This window comes from Sciurus carolinensis, chromosome 17 (assembly GCF_902686445.1).
Source record: "Sciurus carolinensis chromosome 17, mSciCar1.2, whole genome shotgun sequence".
Taxonomy (NCBI): Eukaryota; Metazoa; Chordata; class Mammalia; order Rodentia; family Sciuridae; genus Sciurus; species Sciurus carolinensis.
Genome location: NC_062229.1, coordinates 63,253,198 through 63,274,795, shown reverse-complemented (window position 1 = coordinate 63,274,795; position 21,598 = coordinate 63,253,198). Strand labels below are relative to the sequence as shown.

The following is a 21,598-nucleotide window of genomic DNA, read 5'->3' as shown; positions in this document are numbered from 1 at the left end:
TCAGGCCTTTATACATTTCTTTTCTTTCTTTTCTTTTTTTTTGGGGGGGGTGGGGTACCTGGGATTGAACCCAGAGGTGCTTAACATAACACTGAGTCACATCCCCAGCCCTATTTTGTATTTTATTTAGAGATAGGGTCTCCCTGAGTTGCTTAGGGCCTCACTGAGTTGCTGAGGCTGGCTTTGAACTCGAGATCCTCCAGCCTTAGCCTCCCGAGCTGCTGGGATTATAGGCGTGCACCACTGCGCCTGATGGGGATTTGTGTGTCTTAACATTCTGAGGTACCATCAATTGGTGTTCCAAACTGGTCACGCCATTACAGATTCCCATCAGCAATGTATGAGGCTTACTATTTCTCCACATCCTTGCCAGCACTTGTTATTGTCTGTCTCTTTTGTTATTGTCTTTCAGTGTGTGTGGAAGGGAATTTATTTTTGCATTTCCTTTTTCTAACAGAGCAAGTAGATCCTCAGAGCTGTCAGCTGGGAAACTGTAGGACTGAAGTAGAATTTTGCCTTTTTTGTGTGTGTGTGTGTGTGTGTGCTGCTTTTTCTTTTCTTTTTTTTTTTTTTTTAAGATAGCATCACTTTCCTTTTATTTCTCTTTTATTTTAAAGGGAAGTCATTATAGTGACTTTTGAAGGAACGGCTTTAGTGAGATATAATTTACATCCCACACAATTCACCCTTTTAAAGTATATAATTCAATGGCTTTTAGTATAGAGTTGTGCCTCCGTCATGAAAATTTTCAAATATTTTTCCTCCCTTAGGAGGAAAACTTGTTACCCTCAGCCACCATCCCCCAGTCCTCCTCCCTCGCCTAGCCCTAGGCAACCACTAATTTACTTTCTATCTTTATAGATTTGCCTGTTCTGGACATTTCACGTATTTTACACTCATGATTCCTTTCCATTGATGGCAGAGTATATTGGTTTTTCTATGAGATTATCAAATTCCCCTTTAAAATAAATAGATTAAAAAGAAAAACTTCGTAAGCTTAAATAATATTAAATAAAAATAATAGAGGTGATGTGTGCAGAGAATGTAGAAATGGCCATGGAGATGGGTGGTGGGCCAGAGAGCCGATATCCTCGCGGTTCAATGCAAATGGATGGGGTTTGGGAAATGGCAGCTGATAGATGGGATTGGACTGGATGGGTCAAGGAGAATGCTTCATCTCTGGTCTAGCGTCATGCAAGCCGTGAGAGTCTCCTGGGACCCCACATCTGCAGCATCAGAGAGCAGCTACCTCTTGGGAGGTGGGTGACCTTGCGCATCAGTTCCCGCATTGGGCAAGCTAGCCAAATGGGCATGGGGAATGAGGTCTGCTTCACGGATTGAGGTAGGAAAAGGTGATTGACACCTGAGAAGCATCTGGGACACTGCCTGGCACTCAGTGCTCGTGAAGAGTCAACTGCTGGCCAATTCCAGTGGTAGCCAAGGGGAAGCACTGATCCCTCCCACCTCCACCCTTTCCCAATTCAACCCCTCCATTGCCGGCTCTCTGTGCCTTTGCTCGCCTCCCAAGCAAAGGGTTTGGGTAGCAGCATACCTATCCCCCTTGCAGAGAGGAAAAGCTTCTTCAGCTCAGGGCATGGCAACGGCTGCTTTTCCTGCTTACACACCCCAGCCAGCTTTCAAGTTAGAAACACATTGTCCTTCACCAAGTTTGCAAAACCACAGGTTCCCTTTTTATGTTTTTTGCAAATTGCATCCAATCAAATGGAGAGAGCCACGTTCAGCCGGGGGCAGAACATCTTTGGTATCCGTTTACCAAGCAACCCCAGGACATGGACACGTGTCCCAACCCCAGTGTTTGGAAGGCATCCGCAGACCAGAAACATGATAAACGATTTTTTTAAAAAACCATTCTACAAGTAAAATGGAATTTTAAAGTGCACTTCGAACATGTTTTTCTTTGGTTGGATCAACCATATGTTAAAGTAAGTTTCACCTATGGCAACAGTTTTCATCTGAGGCTTATTATAGCTTAATAAAAGAGTGTGTGGGTGGCAAGCAGAATCTTGTGCAGAGCTGCTGGAAAATTGGGACTAATGGCTTTTGTCTTTTTGCCTTGTGATCTAAAATGGTTTGGTGTTTGCCTGGGTTGCGGATGAGTGAAGCTGAGCCGCCATCACTGCACAACTGAGCGAGGCTCCGAAGCTGTCCCAGAGCCGGGGGCCTGCGGCAGGGAGGCGAGGGCCCAGGACTCGCCTGCCTGGGTTCAAAGCCAGCCCCACCACTGCTCAGTAGCTGCGTGAAGATCGACAGTGTCAGCCCCTTCGTGCTTAGACTACTTCATCTGAAATACGGTGAGATATGTGGTCTCACAGGAGGGTTGCTGGCCAAGCGCAAGTTTGCGTGTGAAGTTCACCCGGATGCTCGCCTTCAAGCCAACTTACCTACCCTTATTGATGTCGCCATTACTGCTGCTTCCCCTCTCTTCCGGAGCCAGTGGCGTCTTTGACTCCTTTGGGTGAATCCAGAGTGCCCTCGGGCACCTGATCTGGTCACCGCATTGAACTCGGCCACACCTGCCTCTTCTGTTTCTGGAACACCCAGCTTGATCCAGCCTCAGCATCTTGGCATTAGCTGACTCTCCTGCCCAGCCTGTGGTTGCCCCTGCTCTTCACGGGGCAGCTGTCTATGAACCTGAGGGCCTTTCACTGGTGACTCTCCCCATCTCTGATCAATCCTGATCAATTGATCTCTGATCAATCTCACTGTGTTTCCTTCACGGCCCCCATCTAAATGATCCGGTTCACTTCTTTGATTCCTCATCTGTTGTCCATCTTCCTCTCTGGACTGTTAGCTCCATCAAGGGAGAGTCCTTATGAGTCTTGTCCAAGGTCCTGTGGTCATGACCTAGCTCAGGGCCTAGCCCACGGTTGGCACTTCTTGAATATCAGTTGGATTTCGATGTGTAGCTTGGGCTTCTAATAGTTTCTTAGTGGGCTAGGACCAGATGCTGTGGAGTAAGTCTTGCGCCAGGAAGGCTGCCTGAACATATCAAAGCTTTGCAAGCTGAACTTGCCCCCATGTCCCCCTGAGCCACCTTGGTGCGATCTGGAGGAAGACAGGACAAGAGTGCCTGCTGATGGGAGTGATCAGAAATGGCTAAGATCAGAGGACCCGGTGTTCATGCCAGAATATAGGAAGCCATTCCTCACCTTGGGTAAATGCAGACAGATAGACGGCCTTTGTTGTCAAAGTAATTAAGAGTCATGCCTAGGGAACCATTGGAATGGTTACAATGACAATTTTTACAATGCCTCAAGTGGCAGTCATTGGAGGGGAAGAATGTCACCAGATCCAGGCTGTTGTTTCAACTTGCCCTCAAATTATTGGAGAGAGAGATAAAGAGTCATCTAATAAATATACCTATGATTAGCTGCTTATTAAAATAAATGCCATGAAGGAAAATCAGAGTACTGCTCTGGTTTCTGTTAGTGAGAATCACTGGAGGAGGCCCAGTTTAGATGGGGAGATCAAAATGAATGACTGAGCTGGGCGCAGTGGTGCAGGCCTGTCATCCCAGCAGCTGGGGAGGCTGAGGCAGGAGGATCACCAGTTCAAAGCCAGCCTCAGCAAAAGTGAGGCCCTAAGCAACTCAGTGAGGCCCTGTCTCCAAATAAAATACAAAAAAGGACTGGGGATGTGGCTCAGTGGTCAGGGGCCCTGAGTTCAATCCCTGGTATTCCCTGCAAAAAAAGACTGAATTCTGTAAAGAAAGTGAATGTGGTTTCCTAAGTTTATCAGGCAAAACAGATCTGATGGCCCTTACCCCAGATTCCTTCCTCCTCCTTAACTGAGGGATCCTCATGGATTCTTCAAGCACACAGTTAACTTCTCTCCTTGTCACACTGTTAGTGGATACTCAGTCTCTCCTTGCCCCAGTGTCTATCCCTCTCTGCTGCCTCTTCCCCAGCCAATAGGGATGAGCATCCGGGGTCGGAAGCCACGCACAAACCTTGGATCTCCTGGATGGCCAACTGCCAGGGCCCCTAAATGAGAAATGAAATTCTCTTGGGAGGGAGGAAGAACAATGGTGGCTCTGGTCACGTGCTTGGCATGGCCCAGGCTTACCTACAGTATCCTAGAAACTTCTAGAACAGATCCTAGTGCTGCTTGGAATCACACAGGAAGGTGGATGTTTTGGCCAGTGGCTGCCCCTTCTTCTTTCACCCAGCTTCAGACACGAGAGGGCCACCCCACACACACCCGAAGTAGTTGTGCTTACGAAAAGCAGTGGAGGCTTATAAAGTGAGAGTGGACAGGGACGGAGCCAGAGAACAGCCAGGAGCTGCGCTGGAGGAAGGCTGGTGTGTGTCACGGAGAATGAAGGACGCCACCTCTGGATTCAATCCCAGAGGTATGAGGGTTCCAGAAAGGCTCGAAGCCAAGGGCAGTTGCCACTGTAGAAGACTGTCTCATCCAGTCAGAATGCGGTGATGGAGAACACAAGAGACAATGCATGTTGGCAGGATGTGGGGCAAAAGACACACTCATTCATCGTTAGTGGGACTGCAAATTGGTGCAGCCACTCTGTAAAGCTGTGTGGGGATGCCTCAGAAAACTTAGGATGGAATCAACATTTGATCTAGCTATCCCACTCCTTGGTTTATACCCAAAAGACTTAAAATCAGCATACTACAGAGATACAGCCACATCAATGTTCATAGCAGCTCAACTCACAATAGGTAAGCTATGGAACCAGCCTAGATGCCCTTCAACAGATGAATGGATAAAGAAAATGTCATCTGTATACACAGTGGAATATTACTCAACCATAAAGAAGAATGAAGTTATGGCATTTGCCAGTAAATGGATGGAGCTTAGACTATCATGCTAAGTGAAATTAGCCAATCCCAAAGAACCAAAGGCCGAATGTTCTCTCTGATATGTGGATGCTAATGCACAATAATCAGAGTGGGGAGAGGAAAGAATAGAAGTTCATTGGATTAAACAAAGGGGAATGAAGGGAAGGGAGGGGGATGGGAATGGGAAAGACAGTGGAATGAATGGGACGTCACTTTCCCATGTTCATGTATGAACACACGACCAGTGAAACTCCACACCATGTCCAACCACAAGAATGGGAAGTCACACTCCATGTATGTAGGATGTGTCAGAATGCACTCTACTGTCATGTGTAACTAAAAAGAACAAATTAAAAAAAAAAAAGAAGACTCCTTCTGGCCAAGGGATGGAGGACAGTTTTCTGGATGACAAGTTTTCAAGAAAGAGACATGAAAGGAGCATGCAGTTTCCAGGTATTAAATGATGGGGTTCAGATGCACAGAGTGGTCAAAGAAATAGAATGAGTGACTGAGCTGGAGAAAGGTTAGATCAGGGATGTCAGCCTAGATACAGCACCAAGGTCCCCGGAGTGTCTGACCTCTAAAATTCCTCAGACGCTGCAGGCGTGGAAAGTGTTATTGAAAGGATTCACAGTGGTCAGACTTGGATGCTGGGTGTAAACTTCCGTAGGATTCTACCTGTTTCTTCCAGGTGAAACAATCAGATTTCCTTTATCCATTCATCTCTCATTTGTAGCAACAGGGATGGAATATCCCGTTAGGTGAAAGACGTCTGGCACAGAAAGACAAATACGTAGTCTCACTTATGTGTGAAAGCTAGAAAATGGGTCTCATAAAAGGCAAGAGTAGAAAGGAGGTCACCAGGGCTTGGGAAGGGTGTGGGGGAGGGAGAGATGGGGAGAGGACGGTGAACGGATAGAGGGGTGCACAGGAGGGAGACCGTCTAAGGTTCTGGAGCGCAGGAGGATATCCGTGGTGTTTATTTCCCAATAGCTAGTAGAGAGGATCTGGAATGTTCACAACCAAAACGCATGATAAAGATCTAAGGTGCTGATCATCGCACATTGCGTTCATGTATTGAAATGTCACTCTGTAACCTATAAATATGTGTGATTATTAGGTGTCATTTTAAAACAAAATATTTAAAAAAGAGTGCCATAGATATGAGCAATCTTATTGACATGATCAGAATCTTCTAGAACTTCAGTATGGTAATGGTTCCATAACTCAGTAAACTTATTAAAAATATCAATTCATACAGTTAGAATAGGTAGGTAAGTTTTATGATATGCAAACTGCATGCACATGCACCTCAGTAAAGTTTTTTTAAAGGAGGTCTCCATAGTCCAAAGAAGATTGAAAACCATTGAGTTATTATAGGTGTTGGATTAAAGTATAGTGGTTGATTTAATGTGTCTGCTTGGTGAGGCTGTGGTATGCCCGTGTCTTAATGGTCTAGACTTGTCTAGATGTTTCTGTGAGGGTACTTTTTTTGGGGGGAGCCAGGGTGGGTACCAGGGATTGAACTCAGGGGCACTCAACCAGTGAGCCACATCCCCAGGCCCATTTTGTATTTTCTTTAGAGACAGGGTCTCACTGAGTTACGTAGTGGTTTGCTGTTGCTGAGGCTGGCTTTGAACTCAAGATCCTCCTGTCTCAGCCCCCGAGCTGCTGAGATTACAGGTGTGGGCCACCTGGCCCGGCTGTGAGGGTATTCTTTAGCTGTGATTGACATTTATCATCAGTTAGCTTTAAGTAAAACATATTTCTCTCTGGAATGTGGGCACACCTCCTTTCAATCAGTTGAAGATCCTAAGGGAAAAGACAGAGCGTCCCCCAAGAAAGAAGAGATTCTGCCTCTGGACTGTAGCAGAATCCCTGCCTGAGTTTCCAGGCTGCAGAAACGATTCTTACGTGACTCTTCAGCTTCCTAGCCTGCCCTACAGATTTTAGACTTGCCAGCCCTGACAAGCACATGAGCCAGTTCTTTAAATAAATCTCTTTCTCTGTCTCCTATTGGTTCGGTTTCTTTGGGAAACACGGGCTGCTACATAAAGTAAAATAAAATATTTTGGTTGCTTGACTGTGCTAAGGCATATTCTGGTCTACTCTGCACAGGTGCGTCATGAGCTGTTGGCACATCAGGCAGCCCCGGGCATTCTGGAATATGTCGGGGCAGAGACCGTGGGGATCCTGGATCTGCTCCAGGCAGAGGTCCGATCCAGGTCCAGTGCACCGTGGGAGGGTGGGCAGGCTGCGCAGCCTGGCTCGTGATGGGAAGCGGGCGAGGCACACCGGCCCCCTGCCTGCTGTTTGTGTGCTGAGGGACTCTGGGACTGTGGCCCTCAGAACGCAGCCACCCTCTCTTGGCTCTGGATGTGAGTGTGTGTGTGACAGCGCAAAGGCAGTGGTGTGGTCAGCCACAGTGTTGGACTTCGGGAAGGGTTGACCAGAGGCCAGTGGAGAGGACAGCCGGTCCCCAGGGAGCTCTGGTCCCCACCCAGCTCTGGTTCATGAGTCCATCTTGCAGCTTTGCACTTGGGAAGCTTAGGGTTTTCTCTTTCTGTTCTGGCCACACTACTCAAGGATGGCCCTACCCTGATGGAGGGATGGCAGAGAGGTAATCCAGCCAGACGGTTCAGGGGAGGACACTCAGAAGCAGGGAGACCTCTTACACAAAACAGACTGGGATGGAGGTTCACCTTGGACTTGGACTTAATGACTCAGTCTTTTTTTTTTTTTTTTTTTTTGGTACCCTGGATTGAACCCAGGGGTGCTTAACCACTGAGCCACATCCCCAGCCTATTTATATTTTATTTAGAGACAGGATCTCGCTGAGTTGCTTAGGGTCTTGTGGGTTGCTGAGGCTGGCCTTGAACTCATGATCCTCCTGCCTCAGCCTCCTAAGTTGCTGGGATTACAGGCCTGAGCCACCACACCCAACTGATCCAATCTTTTTGAAAACCTACTATGTGTCAATAATTGGATTGGCACATAGTAGGATGAGGATATTGACAGTCCATATTCTCTCTATTTTTATTTACTTATTTATTTGGTAATGGTGATTGAACCCAGGGTTGCTTAACCACTGAACCACATCCACAGCCCTTTTTATTTATCTATTTATTTTAACAGGGATAAAATATACTTTTACTTACTTTGTTGAATCAGAGGGTCATAAAAAAAATTATTGCTAAAGTAGGTATCAGGCAAACAGACAGGTGCTTTAGAAGTCCAGTTACCTTGGAATTTATTTAAACTAAGAGAAAAAGGTCATCATGTTTTCATGCAATACACATTTGATTATTTAAATAACAATTGTGACAAATAGCAGAAAGAATTAAGGAATGCACTGATGATCCATATAAAACACCAACATTTTAGGTTGTACATAATTAAAGAAATATCTTACTTTTCAAAATACTGTAATAGCCAATAAACAGAGGCATGCCTTAGGTGGGCATAGGAATGCAATTTAAAAAAGGAAAAAAAAAAAAAAAAAAAAACACTGGAACTACTTAATTCTGTTAAAACCACTAAGCAAGAAAAGCAACATTGAACTTCCATACTGATTTTACACAGTTTCTATACAGTGCCTTGACTTAAATCCAAGAGCAAAAGTTAAGACTCTCCTCCTCTATTTTTGGTAAACAACTGCATGGTAAACTTAGATGACTTTCCCCCCTGGATTTTACCTGGGAGTGGCCTTTTTAATATTTTGTTTAAAAGAGGGCAGGTTTGGCACTTTTATACTGATGTCACCAATGTTAATATTTCTTGGGATCTCAGGAAGAGTCGTATTCTTTACAGCTGATACAGCATGGGCTCCAGCCTCAGATTTCTCCAGTTTATTTTGTGCTTCAATTTGTGTAACAATCTCATTCATGTTGGTCTCCAATACCATCCCCCCATCACCATTTCTGCAAGAATGTTGTGGGCTGGGGAGATAGCTCAGCTGGTAGAGCGCTTGCCTTGCAAGCACAAGGCCCTGGGTTCGATCCCCAGCACTGCCAAAAAAAAAAAAAAAAAAAAAAAAAAAAGAATGTTGTGAATCTTGTCGACATGGAAAATTAAATCCAGTTCACAGACATTTTCAAATTTGTCTAAGGTTTCCACGAATACTTGAATGAGATCTAAAATGCCAAGTTCACTTTCTGAAGAATCCACACGGAAGACAAAATATAGGGTTGCATAATGTCTATAAATCAGTTTGTTGTCAGATCCTCCAATTAATAATCCTCCTTCTAGGAAATTACAAACATTTTCATCTCTTAGATACCAAATGGAAAGTCTCTCTGATGACTTGCTGTTGTGTATCATCACTATAGAGTTGGTAGAACTTGGAGAGCCGCAGCTTCCCGTAGTAGTTGAAGATGAGGATCACCTTGATCATGGCTGGGCCGGGCTGACCGGGTGGGCGCTGGGGGCCAGGGCGGGGCGGGCAGGAGAGCCTCGCCTCTGATCTCACCAGCAATCCTTCCCCACCCGCCCCCTCCCACACATGCGCACTTTTATTTATTTTTTTTCAGACAGGTCTCACTGAGTTGCTTAGGGCCTCACTAAGTTGCTGAGGCTGGCCTCAAACTTGTGATCCTCCTGCCTCAGCCTCCTGAGCTGCTGGATTACAGGCATGCCCCATGGTGCCTGGCCTAGTCCATATTCTTGCTGTGTTACCAGAAAGAACAAAAGAGGAGAGAGCACATCTCCTTTGTGAAGACTGGTACCAGGTTTATTTTAAAGGAAGGAAACACGGTTTTCCTGTCTGGTTAGCATATCAAGGATTTCCCAGCTCCCGCGCTTGAGAACGTCAGGGGATGGGACCCTCCTGTGGTCCACGTGCTGGTGTTGAGTGCTCTCTGGCTTCTGGGAGTATTTGTAGAAGGTCACAGAATAGTTTGCTGGGAGGATGGTTTAGATTCTGTGTAGTCTCTGCTATTTCCTGGCTCTTTGAACTTTTGCAAGTTCCCACTCTCGTAGAGTCCTTGTTCCCTCATCGGGAAACTCCTTTTCTTCACACAGTTGTGCAAGGATCGGAGGGAATCGTGACCATCCAGAGAACTTGCATGGAGGTACCGTGTGCTGAGCATGGAGACCATGTTTTAACCATCCAAGAAATGCACCGGGTCTTAGTTCAGTCACATTCTCAGGAGGGAAACGGACTTCACGCTGGCTCTCTGCAGCCGTGTGCGCATGACTGTGCCTGTATACCCAGAGTCCAGTGTGTTGAAGACAGGTGTCACCAAGGAGGCACACTAGACCACTGAAGGTGATTTCACAGTAGCACGTGCCCTCTCCTTGTTCTTCTTGAACGTCACAAAGGTCTACTAGGAAATAGTTCTTTAAAATAGTGACATTCCCACTCACCCATTTCTGGTGTACACTCTGGGGTCCTGCCCATCATTTTCTCCAGACTCCCCTCAGAATTCCTTAGGAGACACATTTTCCCCGGCTTCACCCCCACATCCTTCTGGCTTCTCCTCTTCTGTCGCCACTTTCCCTCAGTGCAGCTTCTCAAAGGTCTATCAACGAGTCCCCAGAGAGGGCAGATCATCTTCCAACCTCAGACCTCAGAGACGGGTGCGGGGAGGTGATGGAGAAACCAGCTGGGCAAAGCCAGATGTGGATTGTACAGCGAGGAAGGACATCAGTGTTTGTCTTGTCACACGGTCACCTATACGTCAGGGTACTGCGGGGGAGAAAGGAATTTCTCCTTTCCCTTTCCGAAGGTTTGAGTCTTTCAATCTGCTGAAATAAAGGGACAACAGACAGATTAACAGGAGAAAAGCAAACTGATTTTTAAACAGGCACGTGTGCGCAGGAGCCATACAAAATCAGCAACTCTGAGTTCAGCCAGATGTTTGAAGCTTAAATATCTTCTTCATAGGGGAGAGGGAATTGGGGGGGGTGTGGTGGAGGCAATTTACAGGGTTAGTAGGTGGTTTTTAGGAGCAGACAAATGTCCCAGAGAAGAGGCAGTATCCTGGAACCAAGTTCCTCTGGGCTCTGGATGTGGTATTGGATTTTCAGTCTCTTCCTCTGCAGTGACTTTAAACCTCTCTTGCTAAGGAAATGCCAGCTAAGAAGACTTGAAGCGCATTGTGTTCCTCTTCGGCAGATCTGATGTTCCAGTGGATAAGGAAAGTCCTGGGGAAGTTCTTCCCTGCGTTGGAAGAGGAAGAGGATAAAAATGAGGACTAAGGGATGGGGATCAGGGAAAGAGGAGAGAGACCCGGGTTCTGAGGCCTTCACTCCATTCAGCATGTGAAGCACCACGCTTTAAAAAATTTTAAGTTTTTTTAATTTGCTCTTTTTATATATCCATGACAGTAGAGTGCATTCTGACACATCATACATACATGGAGTGTGACTTCCCATTCTTGTGGTTGGACATGGTGTGGAGTTTCACTGGTCGTGTGTTCATATATGAACATAGGAAAGTGACGTCCCATTCATTCCACTGTCTTTCCTATTCCCATCCCCTCTCTTCCCTTCATTCCCCTTTGTCTAATCCAATGAACTCCTATTCTTCCCTTCCCCTTATTGTGTTAGCATCCACATATCAGAGAGAACATTCAGCCTTTTTTATTATAGCAGCTCAATTCACAATAGCAAAGCTATGGAACCAACCTAGATGCCCTTCAACAGATGAATGAAGAAATGTGGTCTATATACACAATGGAATATTACTTAACCATAAAGAAGAATGAAATGATGTCATTTGCCAGTAAATGGATGAAACTGGAGACTATCATGCTAAGTGAAATGAGCCACACTTTCAGAACTTCAATGACTGAGGCCCCTGCACTGTAGTTCAGTCTCCCTCTGTGCTATGGGAATCCATGTTAGGGGTCACCAACTGCACCTGTCAAAGACCTGGGAAGCCTGCAAGAACTCCTTTAGTACCGCAGCATGAGGCAGCTGCCCATGAATTAGGAAAGAGAAAGACGTCCTGTGTGTCTGGAATATCAGAGTCAGGAGGCAGAACGTGGACGGTGAGGCTGGCCGGGTGGTCTGGCCTCCCTCCCTGGCTGCAGATGCCTCTCAGCACCTGCTCATTGATTTGCAGACGGTTGTTCTCTTGACTGTAAGGGGAGTGTGTGAGATCTGTGGGTCACCCTCGGCGGGCATCCCTGACCCCTAATTTCTGCTGGCAGTGTCTTCTGTGTTCAGAAAGGGTAGTGTTAGTACTTATGTCCCTGGTTCTCGGTTGGCCATTTTGGGCTACAGGGGTAGGATCCAAAGGGTGGTAATGGATACTCCTAAGGATATTGAGTCGTGTGGCTGAGCGGTCAGTAGAGAGGCAGGGACAGGTGTGGCGCTGGCTTCAGGCTGGAGCACAGAGGTACCAAAAGAAAAAAAAAAAAAAAAAAAGAAGCACAAAATCTATAGCTTCCTTGTGGTGTCATATTATTATACTGTTAAGCAATGAGAAAATGACCTAGAAACAATGAACATAGCAATTATTAAGGCTTTTTATGGAGGAAATGGTAGGGTGGCTACAGGGAATATATGTCAGCAGGAAAAGAGTTCTACAGCAAAGTCCAGCCTCTTGCTGGTTTTTGATTTTGTCTTGTTGTTGTTGTTGATATCTTCTTTGCGAAGGAGTCTTGATCAAAAAGAGAACTGACGGCATCTATTTGCTTAGAAAAATGTTCAAAGAAACACTTTATCACATAGTTTAGCTCAGTTGGTAGAGAGCTTGCCTCACAAGCACAAGGCCCTGGGTTCGAATCCCAGCACCGCAAAAATAAAAAAAGAAGAATGGGGAAGTCTTCATCTCACGTGGATTTAGGCTTCAGCCAGTGCAACCCGTGTGTCTTGCCTAAAAGGAGGAGGAGCTGTGTGAACTCAGGACAGATGGTGCTTAGTGTCGGCCACACATGAAGACTGGTGGCCCCAGGCTGCAGGGTCAGGCAGAAGGTAAGACAGATTTGCTTCCATATGGGATGGGTACCGCGAGACGCTGGGACGCTGGGACTTCGGAGTGAGGCTGCAGAATCGTGCTGGCCAGGTGGGTATTGTTGTTCTTGGTAATTTTAGCAAGTCATAGCAGGGCTCTGCCATTACCTAACGCTTTCAGACACCTCTGTTCACTTGGCCCTCACCGGCAGTCATCTGCAACAAGGTCTGTCTGTCCCCAGTTCAGAGACTGAGTCAAGATCACACAGCTTTACTGGGTTGGGGCCAAGTCTTGAGCACCCCTCTGACTCCGATCCAGGATTTCCCCACCATCCCCTAATTACGTGCCCCAGCTTCTCAGTTATCACAGTGTTGGATTTATGTCCCTGCCCCTCGGCGGGAGCTTCAGAGTTCACATGTCCACACTCAAGGGTCAGCCCCCCTCTCTATCCATGTGGGTCCCCGTCCATCCTCCTCAGCCATCCTTGATTCCTGTCTTTCAAAACCTCTGGAGCACAGTCACACGTGCCCAGGGAGTAGAGTGTATTGTGACCCATCATACGTACATGGGGTAAGCCTCCCCACTCTTGTGGGTGTACAGGGTGTGGAGTGTCACTGGTCGTGGGTTCATATATGAACACAGGAAAGTTCTGTCTGATTCATTCAGTAATTTAAAAAATGTTTTCTTTTGAAATCAGTTTAGATTTACAGATAGTTGCAGAAATAGAGCGTTCTATATACCCACCTCCCAGCTTCCCTGTGGGTCACATCTTACCAAATCATTGTGCAGTGATCCGCACTGGGAACCCAACATGGAGACGGTACTGTTGACTAAATTACAGACCTTATTCCAAATTCAGCAGCCTTCCCACTGAAGTCTTTTTTCCTGGTCCTGGATCCCATCCAGGATCTCACGCTGCATTGGGTTGTCATGTCTCCTTATAGTCTCTTCCCCCATCTGTGGCTCTGCCTCCGTCTTTATCTTTCTTGACATGTTGGAGAAGAGCTGGTCAGCGACCAGTGGGGGTCCTTCCATGTGTGTTTTTCTGGTATGTTTGCATGACTGGGTTGAGGTGTGCCTTCTTGATAAGAAGGCCGCCAAGCGACGCTGGAACCTTCTCAGTGCGCCATATCAGGGGGCGCGTGATACGGACATGCTTGGTTATGGATGGTGCTGATTGACATGCCTGGTTATGGATGGTGCTGATTGTAATCCCTGGCTTAAAGTACCGCCTGCCACGTGCTCCTGTGTCAAGGGACTCTTTTCACTTTGTACTGAATATGTAGCTCACAGGGAGACTTTTCAGGCTCTGCAAATATCCTCTTTTTTCCATACTTTTGGGTCCAGTCTCCCCATCTGAGCCTCCATTGACGACTTTTGCTTGCAACAATTAATTACTGTGCTGTTTGCCTAATAAACTTAGCTAAAATTTTCTTACATAAATGCTTGTATTTTTAGAGCTCTGTTCTTTTGTACATACATATATATATCTGCACATTCATATACATTTATGTACTATTTATAGTATGTATATATTTACATTATATATACATATATTCTCTTGCTCAGATGTCATGTTATATATATGTGTGTGTGTATATATATATAATATAGCGTTCATCACCCTATAATGTTTGGGTAAGATAGAAACCACAGGGAAGCTGGGAGATGGGTATCTAGAACTCTCTACTATTTTTGCAACTCTCTATAAATCTAAACTTATTTCAAATATATTTTTTTCATTTTCTTGTTTCTCTTCCATTGTGTGCTTATTTTTACTCATTTATAATAATAGTTCATGATCGATTTTATAAATACCTTATTTTTAAAAAACCACAAGAATGATTTTGTTGGAAACATGTCAGTGTCTTGTAGAATTGACAGGAGGCTGGAGACTTGAGCTTGGAATGCAGGCAGGAACTTTGGGAAGTCCGTGGTCTTGGATGAAGGCCCAGGAAAAAGGCAACTTGCTTTTCATTGTCCAAGTTTAACCTGGCCCATTTGCATGGTGCTATATCATAAGCATTCTCTCCTGTTTCTATGTTCCTAATTACCCTTCTTAACGCCTGTATAATATCCCACATGCTCCATTTGGTGTTCAGGTTGTCACACATTTAATAGAGGACACGTTTACCCATTATGTACCATAGTCCCATTTATGGAACTTCAATAAATTTATATTGAGCAACAAAGACACCACTGAGGGTAACTTTGAAATAAATCCTTGTGTTTTTAGAGCTCTGTTCTTTTGAAAAAAGTAATAGGTGAATAATTAGTGATTGTTTTCATTAATATGATTAATAGTGATTCTTTTCATCAATACTATTTCATTATTTTTATTATTAAAAATATTCATGATTAAGCTCTAGCTTATTATTGCCAACCTATTTTAGTGCACCTGGAAATATTTGCAGAATTGAAAATTTGGAACATAATAGGTTAAAGAATATCTTCATGCTCAATATTCTTGAAACTTGGCTTCTACCTGGAATTATGTGGAAAGTTTTGAAAATACTCGTACCTGGGTCCCACCTTCCAGAAATTCTGACATCATAGCTATCATCTGATATCATCTCTGTACAGGCATGGAGATTTTTAGAAGGTCTCCAAATAGTCTAGTGTGTCACCAGGGTTGAGATCCACAGGCTAGAAGCCTGTGTGGCCTGAGTCGTGTTTTCTTGTGATTGCTATTTCCGGTTTGCTGTAGAGAGGTCTCTCGTTTTCTGTCTTCTAGACCTAAGCAAGCAGACATTCGTACTCAGAGGCGGTCCTGCACAGGCAGCCTAAGATTGCTTCACAGTACAGAGCAAGCGTCCCTCATCCGAAAATCCAAAATGCAAAACTTTTTGGGCATTGGCACGATGCCACAGGTAGAAAATCCCACACCCTGAAATTTTGTTTCATGCACAAAATTATTTCTAGTGTTATACAGTTGAATTTCAGGCTCTGTGAATAAGGTGGATATGGAATCTAAGTGAATTTTTTTCTTGGGTTGCCTTCCTAGGATATCCCATGGCTTATCTGTAAAATAGTTCAAAATCCAAACACTTCCAAGCGTTCTGGATAGGGATACTCAGCCTGTACTACCACTTGGCTTGCTTATCCTACTAAGGCAAGATTGTTTTTCTTCCCAGGGCCTTAGTGTTTTTTCAGCTCTGAAATAGATATATAGTATCCCTCTCCTGTGATCATGCATGATTAAAGAACTGAAATGCAGAGTCTGTGCATAGTTGTTTGGTGTAACCATTTGGGAGAACCATTGGCCAGTATCTGATAAGAAGGAAGACTCCTGTTCCCTGCCCTCTAAAAGTTCCTCAGGCACGTAACAGTAGTTACATTTTTGGATTGACCATCACATGAGGAGTCTCTCAGGCTGGTTATTTAAGAAGCCATGGCGCCATCTTGGCGATGGTTCTCCAAGGCTGGATTGGGGAGGGAGCATGGAAGGAAAAAGACTTTCTCTTGTCACTGGGAGCTGACCACTCTGTTCTAACCACTCAGTGCCGGCTGGATTCCTTACTAGTGGTGTCATTTGAATTTGTTTGTTTTCTTATTCAATTTCACCTCTGTTTTGGACTTTGCCTCTCACACCTGATACTGTGGTTTGAATTATGTATGTTGCATCCTAAGCATTTGCGCACAGATACCACATTCCCAAGTGAAAATTGGAATGAGTTTAAGTCACAGAGTGAGTGAGCGAATGGTAAAGCCAGGATTAGAACTGAGTTGTTTCAATATTGGATGCGACTCTTATTAAAAATTCTTTTTAGTTACATATAACATGAGGATACATTTTGACATGATCACAAAAGCATGGAATATATTTTGCTCTGATTCAGTTCTCAGTGTTTCCCCTCCCTCTTCCCTCTTTTCTACTCATCTTCCTGTAATTTATTTATTTATTTATTTATTTTTTTGCATTAGCATCTTGTGGATGTGCTTGGTGTTGGGATTCACTGTGGAACATTCGTGTATGTATATGAAATCTGATCAGATACATTCCACTGCTCTTCCCTCTTTCCTCCTCAATTCCCTTCATTTACCTTACTGATCTTCCCTCTATTTTGATAAAATTCTTCTGCCTTTTTCTTTCTTTCTCTCTCTCTTTCTCTTCCCTTCCCTTATTTTGGATTAGCTTCTGACTATCAATGAAAACATTAAGCCTTTGGTTTGGGGGGATTGGCTTATTTCACTTAATATGATATTCTCCCGTTCTATGCATTTACTGGCAAACGCCATCATTTCATTCTTCTTTATGACTCAATAATATTCCATCAAGTATATAGAGCACATTTTCTGGATCCATTCATCAATCAAAGGGCACCTAGTTTTGTTCCATAACTTGGTTGTTGTGACTTGAGCTACTATAAACATTGATGTGGCTGCATCCCAGAAGTATGCTAGATACAACTCTTTTTAAATTCCAAAGCTCTTCATTAATTACAAATAATAGCTGCCCTTACTGAGCATTTACCATTTGCCAGGTATTTATGCTGAACATCTTACTGGGTTTATTTAATTCCCACCATTTAATCCTCAAAAGGTAGTTTGGGTTTGAAATAAGTGTTGATCCTAGAGATGAGGAAATGTAGTAAAAGGAACTTACTCTATTTTTTCCATGTTCCCGTCTCTGTTTGAAGAGTCTTATTTGAACTCATTGACTATTAGCTTATTTGCGTGGAGAGAGAGGATCAGTAGCTTCTCCATTGCCATATAACCTGTAAAAGCAGAGTTGGGTATTAAATCCAAGGTAGTCTGATGTCAAGGTCAGTTTGCTCAATCATTGTATTTGATTACTTTGCTGAAAAGCTAAGTGTTCAAATGCAGAGACAGGTGGAGACATTTTTCCTCATGTGAGGCTTAGTTAGCCAAGCACCTAGCTCATTGCATGGCAGAGCAGCACCTAGGTGCAGAGGGACTACAGGAGCACTTTCTGGTCCCTCATCCAGTGCATGCCAGCCTCTTCATGGGACAGTGCCTGCAACGGAGGGTAAGCTCAATGCTTTGTAAAGCTAGGTTTTGTGTGTGTGTGTGTGTGTGCCAGGGATTGAACCCAGGGGTGCTTAACCACTGAGCCACATCCCCAGCCCTATTTTGTATTTTAATTACAGACAGGGTCTCACTGAGTTGCTTACGGCCTCGCTACGTTGCTGAGGCTGGCTCTTGAGTTCACAATCCTCCTTCCTCAGCCTCCCGAGCTGCTGGGATTATAGGCCTACGCCACCATGTCTGGCTCCCTGTTGATTTTTTGATTCAAGAGAAAAGTAGGCCCTTTGGACAAATTAGCTTAGATTCTGTTGCCCCAGAGCTGCAGTTGAGCCTGGCCATGCTGTGTGATACCATCCAGGGCCTCCTTCTTGTCATTTGTAGTGAAGCCACTTGTGCGCGCGCTGCCTGCTGGTTGTGTGGACGCTGTTCCAGCTCAGTGCTCTACTCTGGCATGGTTAACGATGGAGTCACTCATTCATTCTCCGCGGGAACACCCTCATTTCCGCAGCTCTGCAAGGAGCCCAGGTCCGCTTTTCGCACTGCCCTAATTTCCCCAGCAAGGAGGTCTCTCTAAAGAATGAATGCCCAGCTGTCGCAGGTGCTCCTTTCCTGAGCCCGTTTCCTCAGGCCACCGAACCCCCATGAGCTGGCTTTCCATCCTGTCTCACGCAGGCTTCCTGGAGCCTCCTGCACAGTGGGCCAGCCAGCATCCGTCCATGCCGGCTTCCATGTGTCTTGGGAAGCAGATGAGGGGAAATGATGGATGCCAAGATGGGTTTTGACAGCTCTCTAATTTTCTCTCCAATTGAAAGCTGTTCTTGGAGGTGATGCTCACTGCAAATCCAGCGTCCAAACCCCCTCGGAGCTGGGGCAGCCATGGGCACCTGCAGACTCTGGCTTCCAAGGGATGAGAAGAAGAAGACACACAGGGTACGCAGTCCAGCAAAAACCGGACTCTAACGTGGGGAAGGAGAGCCAGTCGCTGCTCTGTAGGTGGGAGAGTGGATTAGCTGTCATCCGCCTTCGTGTCTCAGTGCTAGGTCAGCAGTGAGAAGATGAATCTAAAATTAAAAAAAAAAAAAAAATTAAAGGGCAGGGGTAGAACCTGTAGTCTTTTTTTTCTAAGTGGTGACTGTTGACCTTCAAAATGCCTTCCAGATGGGCACAGGACATGAACAGAGTCTGGAGAAGCTGGATCCGCATGGCAAGTCAGGATTTTGCAAGTTCAGCCTGTCAGCACTGTGTGCACCGCAGATTAAAGCAGAAATTCCATGCCACTTTGCCTATTAAACTAGCAAAGGTGTTTGGAGGGAGGAGGGGATTCATTTGTTTTCAGCTTGACAGTGACAATGGTCAGTGCTCGGAGGTGGGCATTTTTATACAGTGCTGGTAGGGACATATGTTGTAGGAACAAAGCTTATGGCAAAATATTCTCAGAAGGCTAACAATGGTGGTGCATGCCTGTAATCCCAGCAACTCAGGAGGCCGAGGCAGGAGGATCTTGAGTTCAAAGCCAGCCTCAGCTACTGAGCAAGACCCTAAGCAACTCAGCGACACCCTGTCTCTAAATAAATGTAAAAAGGGCTGGGGAATGTGGCTCAGTGGTTAAGCACCCCTGGGTTCAATCCCTGGTGCCAAAAAAAAGAAAGAAAGAAAGAACTACTAAAATGATCAATTTTGTATATTCAATAATGGCACTTTCAGGAATCCTTATGAAGGAAATCATCTTAAAATAAGAAGAAAAAATGGTCTCACTCAGGTATTTATAACAATGTTACATTTTATAATTGCAAATTGGAAACAATATCATTATCTAGCAGGAAGTCTGTGCAACATTCTAGCAATAGGCAACAGGAATATTAATATATTGAAACAATGTAGTCACTAAAAGTGATGCTTTCAAAGATTTTTATGACTCAGGGTAAGCTTATGCTATCTTGAAAATGAATGTTGTGTATTCTGTTTGTACCCTGTTATTTTTTTTAACTGTAGAAAGGAATAGGAAGGAAATATGCCAAAATGTTAATGGTGGCTGCACATTTGTGTTATGGAATTTTCTCCCCCTCCATTTATTCCCCCAGTACCAGGGACTGAAAATGCTTAACCACTGAGCCACATTCCCAGCCCTTTTGTGTATTTTATTTAGAGACAGGGTCTTGCTGAGTTGCTGAGGGCCTTGCTGAGTGGCTGAGGCTGACTTTGAACTCGCGATCCTCCTGCCTTAGCCTCCCGAGCTGCTGGGATGACAGGCATGTGCCACCATTCCCACCCTTATTATTTTCTGTGTGTGCACTTAGGTCCCTCCTGTGCCTTCCCCACTGTGAGGTGCTCCCACCGTCTTTGACCTCTCCATCATTCCTCTTCTGCAGTTGTCTCATGGTCTCATGAATGCTCTGCTCCTGCCATACCTTCAGTGGGGTCTTAAGAAATAGTGCTAGAGAAACCTGGAAAGTGCTGAGGCTCCCGGGGCAGTGGGCACACTTGTCGTCCCAGCAGCTGGGGAGGCTGAGACAGGAGGATCTTGAGTTCAAAGCCAGCCTCAAAAACTTCATGAGGCCCTCAGCAACTCAGTGAGACCCTGTCTCTAAATAAAATATAGAAAGGGCTGGGGATGTGGCTCAGTGGTTAAGTGCCCCTGGTTCAATCCCTGGTACCAAAAAAAAAAAAAAAAAAAAAAAAAAAAAAAAAAAAAAAAAAAAAAAAGTCCTAGCCTGCCTAACACACAGGCTCTAAAGATGATCAGACAAGAGAAAGAGAAACGGTCACCCTTGCCAACAGCCACCCAGCTCTGACGATCTCTGAAACAGTAAAATACCAGGTTGGCCAAAATCTCACCAGGGGCACTAATGCTGAATTGGGCACAGTGTGGAAAAAATTCTGCAGATCATACACCCTAGCCATCTTTGATCAGGTGACGCATGCCCCAATACACAGGTGAAAAGCATAGTATGCAGATCTTTTCTTTAATAAAATTGGCAAGAACTTGTCTTTTTTTTTTTTTTTTTTTTTTTTTTTTGCAGTGCTGGGGATTGAACCCAGGGCCTTGTAAGAACTTGTCTTATAAAAGTAAATGTTTTTCCAGTGACATCTCTGTGTCACACTCTGACTTCCGGTGGTTGTTTTCAACCTATTGGACAAGTGCAGATGTGGTACTGAGACCTAGAAGGGTCCATGATTTTAGTTCTCTTTGTTGAATATCGTTGCCACCTGGGCAGGACCTGGAAGCACAAAGCATGAAGCATATGCAAAAAGCTTGTTCTGCAGGTGTCCATGTGGGCTGTGGGCCTCCTCTAACCTTGGATGACCCTCAACTGAATGGACCTCAGTTTCCTTATCCAAAGTATTAGGAGTTTGGAAAATGATCTTCAGGATCCCTTAACTTACAGTGATTTTTTGCGGTCCAATATGAGCCATCTGGAGATTCCATCTTTCCAAAAGGATTCTGCTTGCATCCCTTGGCTAATGTCTTCCTGTGTGTGAGTGAGACTCCCATGAACTGTGGTGGGTGCCTGAATAAGAAGAGTCCCCTCACACATTTTTTCCTTCAATACAGGAAGTGATGTTGGTAGTAGTATCATGTTATGGTTAGGAGGTGAGGTGTCCCCCAAAAGCTCACGCCTGCGACAAGGCAAGAAGGCTCAGAGGAGAAATGATTGGGTTGTGAGAGCCTTAACCCAGTCAGTGAATGAATCCCTGAGGGGATTAACTGAGTGGTGACTGGAGGCAGGTGGGTGTGACTGGAGGAGGTGGGCACTGGGGGCGTGGCATTGGGGGCGTGGCATTGGGCCGTGGCTTTGGGGTATATATCTGTCTCTGGAGAGTGGAGTCTCTCCCTGCTTCCTGATCACCATGTGAGCTGCTTCCCTCCACCACACTCTTCAGCCATGAT

At 45.1% G+C, this 21,598-nt stretch overlaps 1 protein-coding gene and 1 pseudogene across 1 annotated transcript in view; one reads left to right on the top strand and one right to left on the bottom strand.

The window, feature by feature from the left end:
- The window catches only part of Prickle2 (prickle planar cell polarity protein 2), a 344,617-nt gene that overhangs the window by 63,457 nt on the left and 259,562 nt on the right, over positions 1-21,598 (top strand). The gene's annotated exons all lie outside the window — the stretch shown is intronic.
- Positions 8,388-9,213, bottom strand: LOC124969372 (AP-3 complex subunit sigma-1-like; annotated as a pseudogene).